The following is a 6,000-nucleotide window of genomic DNA, read 5'->3' on the forward strand; positions in this document are numbered from 1 at the left end:
ACCTTCCAGAGGACAGCGCCCCGAGGCCGCACTTACTGGTTACCAATATCAAAATGAAAAGTCCACACAACAGATGATAAGTTTTACCTTCCTCAAGCCACACATCTTGACACTGGGGAACGCCTGGACATTTGATGATTTTCATAGTTGGTTTTTCAGGTTTCTGGGCATCAGGTAGATTTGGTCCAAAAACACTTAAAGTGCCCATGATTGAAATATGCAGCCAGAAAGCATGAGTGCGTACAGCACCCGTGGCTTTACTGGGAACAGAAGCTACTGGTCTGTATTCTTAGACATATGTCTTAAAATGAATGAGGTGAGATCGTAATTATCATCATCCTTTATCGGGCATAAGTATCTCATTAATCATCACAGCAAACTTGGGAGGAGGCCTTATTACTCCCATTGCACAGAGGAGGAAACAGAAAGGCAGTAAGAGTGAGGAATCCGACGTGGGCACACACCTGGTGGAAGTGGCACTCAAAGCTGGCCTCCATCCCCTGATCTGGAGTTCTCCCTGCCTTCTACTCCACAGCCAAGAGCGTGAGAGTGATCAGGGACGTTTTATCTCACAAGGTTGCCTGCTCAGAGAGACCAGGAGCTGTGTGGAGGGTCTGACTGATGCTCTGTCTATTCAAGGGAAACGTTATCCTGTGTTCTGTTACTTCAGAGGTGGGCAGCTCAGACTCTTAACATGTCCCTGGAAGCTGTGGGGCAAGCAGAGAACATGGGGGACTTTCTCTTCCAGTTGGACGAGGGAGAGCCACCTGTGCCGTATCACTTGGACCCACCCCAGGTCTCTGATGATTAGCAGTTAGATGGGACGCCCCTTCTTCAGCCCTGGGGCTCATTTCCAGCTCTCCTGGGATGCTCCAGAGCCAAGAGCCTTGGCGAGGCCAAAACCCCTCACGTGCTTACCTTGATGTGGCCAGGACAGAAAGCTGCTCCCTTGGAAAAGCCGTTATTGGGCCCAGACGCTGAGCTGACCTTGGGTCCAGCATGCCATCCAGCCCCCTAGACTGCACGACCATGGGCCAGGACTCTGGAAGGAGAGAGCTGGCATTAGATGGGCACTTCACCATATTCTCTAGCGGATGGATAATTGTACCCTAGGCAGGAGGGGAGGGATGTGCCAATAGGACAAACCCTATTCTCTGAGTTCTGGGACTTTACCAGCATCAGAACCCAGGAAGGGCTTAGAGTCTAGCTTCTGAAATTGCCAGGTGACCTTACACAGACCTATGGTGGCACCTGTCTCCCATTCTTGTGCCAAAGCCCTCGGTTTCTGCCCGGATGCAGTCCACGGGTCCCAGTGAGGAGCTCCCAATCCCACCCCAGAGTCCTGCTCCAGCAGACCCCTAACTCAGCACCAAAATGGAAATTATTCTGTACATTGCACATACAGAGATGTAGTAGATCCAACTTTGGCCCAGCCTAACTGAACATAAATTATACAGAAGAAAACATCCTGACAATTGAGAACAAGCTGGTACTTTGATAAAAATCCAGATGAGTTATGGTGGTAAATATGACAACCTGACTACATGATAGATAACAGAAACCTCTGATAGAATTGAGTTAGAATTGTGACTCTCAGGGAATCACAGCCAAAAGTCAACTTTTATCAATCAGAAGATATCTAGATGATATAAAGAGGAAAAAATACTATTCAAAGTTTAGGTTGTAGTTCCTAGAAGCAATGGAAGGTTTCTATTCTTTTCTCACTTCTATAAACCTCATATATGTATGTGCTTCCTTCATTCATTCAACAAATATATCCTGAGCACCTGCTATGTGTTAAGTACCTGATCTAGGTAGGTGCTGGGGACCCAGTAGTGAATAAGGCAGACAACGTCTTTCCTCTTGTGGAGCTTATAGTCTTATGTAAATAAACAACATATCTTCTGATTCTTTACATGTCATGGAGGAAAAAACAAAGTATGCTGATAGAGGGTGACTGCAGAGTGTAGTAAAGGGATCCTATAGACAGGCTGCCAAGTGAAGAGTTCTTGGAGGAAGTGGTCTTCGGGTTGAGATCTGAAGGATGAAAAGGAATGAGGGAGAGAATTCTAGGCAAAAGGAATAGCAAGTGCAAAGGCCCTGAGATAGAAATAAGTTAAAGTTGCTGAACATGTAGGGAAGTAAAATGGGAGGTAGAAGAAACCAGGTCTGCAAAGACCTAGCTAGAGCTATGGTTTTATTATAAGGGTAATGGGAAGGGAGTGGAAGACTTTAAGCAGGAGAATAACATGACATTTTTAATGAATGAATGAACCATTACATCTATTGTAGAAATTGTTATAGGATTGAGTCCTCCACAACCCCCAAAACTTCTAGAATGATATCTGTATCCTTCCTGTTTATATTCTCTTTCCAATTACAAAAACCCCTTTCCCTGTCGTGGTTTTTTTTTTTTTTTTATCATGTTTTTTTCCACTGTGGACCCCCAGCGCTTACCTTCCTTCAACCCTCTCTCATCTTATACAATGAAGATCTTCATCTTTTCCAATGAAGCCACCAAGTCTCTAATCACTTAGAGGAGGTAGAGAACAGGGAAGTATAAAGAGCATCTGGAGTGTTTTTCCTGCTGCTAGAAATCATAAAATTAAGGACTAGGATGTTTCCCTTCCTTTTCCTTACCCACTCTGCTCAAAAATATCCTTTCTGTACCAGAAAGACCTTCTAGAAGTACCAGAGAAACCTTCCAAAAATCAGTTGGAGTTCAAGTCTAGAGATGGAAATTTACCTAAACACCCTTTAAAAATGTTAGATTCTGTGGCAGAGTACGCTGTCATGCTTTCTCAGGGTTGGGTTTAGCAATGGAGAGGGAAGATGGCATGTCCCCAGAGTAATAGGTGGACATTGTGGGGCCTGATTCCATTGCTTCCGGGAAAGAAGGTCTGGATCCAGTCCACAAATTCTTCATCTGGGTATTTGGCCAAGACTGATTGATGATTAGACTGGAACTCACAGAGCTGGGTCCTGGTCCAATTCACTCTGTTTCTTAGGTAAATCACTTAGTATCTTTAAGCATCTCTGAGCTTCCTCCTCCACAGGATAAGGAACTACTATGATGATATAGCTAAGGTCTCCAGCTCTGATCATCTGTTATTTTACAAGGTCAATTCATATTTTTCAGTCTGTATCCCTACTGGATTCTTTTTAAAAAAAAGATTTTATTTATTTATTCATGATAGACAGAGAGAGAGAGAGAGAGAGAGAGAGAGAGAGAGAGAGAGGCAGAGACACAGGCAGAGGGAGAAGCAGGCTCCATGCAGGGAGCCCAATGTGGGACTTGATCCCAGGTCTCCAGGATCACACACTGGACTGAAGGCAGCACTAAACCACTGAGCCACCGGGGCTGCCCTCCCTACTGGATTCTTAAGTAATGCTTTCTCTCATCCAAACACTAGAACTATTTTTTTTCATTAATTAAAGAGTAAAACTTGCAGACCTTGTGCCAGCCACTACGTGAGGACACGAGGAAGAATATAACATAATATTTCACTTCCAAGAGCAAATAATCTAGAGGTAAGGAAAGGCAAACATATGAACACACATTTAAAGCACAGCATGATAAGTATGATGTATATTTGACTTGATATGGAAACCTAGTGGAAGGAGGAACCAGTTTTATCTGGCCAGATTAACCAGAGATATAGGTTCATGGAGGAAGTAACATCTGAGCAGAGTTCTTAAGGATGAATAGAAGTTCACCAGTGAAGAAGGGAAGGCATTGCAGTGCCCCAGAGTTCAAGAATTGGCTAGAGGTTCAACACAGCTAAGAAGGGGACTTGTGGGGAAGGGTGAAAGGAACAGTGATGAGTCTTATACAGCAGTAGGTGCTCATGAGTTTGCAGAGCTCACTGCAGTGGCCTGCCCACTGACTGTTATTTCCTGTGCGACATAAAAGTTCTTGGGCCATCTATGGAACAATCAGTGAATTTCTCTAGAAATATTCTGGATATTCCATTACAAGTCAGGATGGCTTCCTGTTTAAGATGATAAGAGAGAGAAGGTCTACCTCAAAAAAGAAAAATCCCATAACTTCTAAGCAGAACTGCCTTCTTGAAGATTTGCTCTAGACCTATCACAAATAGCTCCCTAGTCCTATAGATGCAATCTGGGTCAAGCCAACTTGGTATACCAGGGTCACCTGCCAATCTAGATGCATGAGTGCTATATTTTAGATCCTGTCTAGCATCTCCTATGACTTTGACCTTCTCTTGTTCAGTATAGGTATAGATTGCTGCTGGAGAAAACAGTTCCCTGTCCAGAATATTGAAACACTAAATGATTTTCATAGATGCTGCTGTCATTGTGTTTAGTCTTATGCTAGTGAAGGTTGAGGCTCTAAAATTAAATCTGATTTAATTATTACCAATTTCTAATGCAAAGATATGAGGGACAAGCAACCCAAATGCCTATCTGTTTAAAAACCCTGTCTGTCCTCAAGAGGTAATCACTTAGTCAGATGGCTCTCACTCTTTTACAAGTGCATGAAAACAAGGCCAAGCTCATTGCAGACCCATGTTCTATTCCTTCTTTCAGGGCATGATGGAATACTCTTGAAGTCTGGTGTACCTTTTCTAGACCAGGACAAGCCTAGTCTGCCCAAGGTCTCATGTTTAAGGTAGTGATTCTCAAAGTGTGGTAGTAGTAGCAGCAGCAATATCTCAGAACTTACTAGAAATGCAAATACTTAGATTCCACCATAGACCTAGCAATGCTGAGTGAGACCCCATCAACTGTGCTTTAACAATCCCTTGGGTGATTCTGTGCACACTTATGCTTGAGAATTACTGTTTTAGAGGATCCACTCTGGCTCCCCTTCACCTGCGATCTCTCCATGGAATGAGGGATCGAGGGCCAAGTGATAGGATCAACCCAGAGTCAGTCTACTCCTCTAGACTGCCTGCTTGATTGGAACTTTCAATATTATAGTCCATCTTATGTCTAGACGATGACTCCAGAACCCCAGACCAACAGCCTCAAGTCAAGGACTCCTTGAGCTTAAGCCTCTTTGAATATCTCTCTGTTGCCTGCCTCAGTGTCCCCTTTGCTTTCTTAAGGTCTCAATGATATTTTGGTCAATTTCAATCAAGAAGCTTAGATGAATAGCAAATTGTTGAAAATCCAATTAATATACAGTTTGAGGAAACTAAGCCTCTGCTAGAGAGTTATTAGGAAGTGACGGGCATCAGCTGTACAAATGCAACCTGCTAACTATCAATCAGCATCCTGCAAAGTCCTTCATGCTTGAACTTTGTGGAAGATTTCATCTACCTCCTAGTTTCCCCTTTCCGCTGCATCCTCCCTCTGAATCCTCTACAGCAATGGCTCTCCACCCTGGCTGATCACTGGAATCACCTGCGGAGCTTTGCAAACTCCTGTCCCACCTCCAAAGATTCCAGCTTAACTGTTCTGGAGTGCTGCCTGGGAATCAGCATTTTGTAAAGCTCCTGAGGTAATCCCAAGGAAAAATCCAGGGCTGAGAACAACTGCTGTACAGGGTGAACAGGAAGCTTGACATTGGCTTTGATGAGCTAGCAATTAAGAGAAATTATTAAGAAATTAATATACCTCAGAAAATGTAAAGTGCAGATGTGGTCACATTTAGGCAAACAAGAATACAGCTTCTAGGTGCTTCACTCTGCCAACTCTCTCTATATAATTGATGTTCATGAATTGGAAGGTTTTCTTTTTACTCCTTGCATGCCACTTAAAATGTTTGGTGGTTGGAGCTATGGTTAGCTTATTATTAAGCCCGAGGATTATTTGCTGGCAACTTTAATACCAAAGATTTGGGGATGTTTGACCAAAAAGACCTTTTGGACCATTCCTCGCATGTGCTCGGAAGCAATGGCTAGTCCCCAAGAGCAGCTTAAGCCACTTCAAAGATGCCAGAGCAGCTGGCATGAACTGTGGCTTCCTTTCTCCTAGCTTCTATCTGTCAGAGTTCTGTGCTGGGAAAATTCACTGGGGATGTTGGGCATTAAG

The sequence above is a fragment of the Canis lupus genome, chromosome 17 (genome assembly GCF_011100685.1).
Source record: "Canis lupus familiaris isolate Mischka breed German Shepherd chromosome 17, alternate assembly UU_Cfam_GSD_1.0, whole genome shotgun sequence".
Taxonomy (NCBI): domain Eukaryota; kingdom Metazoa; phylum Chordata; class Mammalia; order Carnivora; family Canidae; genus Canis; species Canis lupus.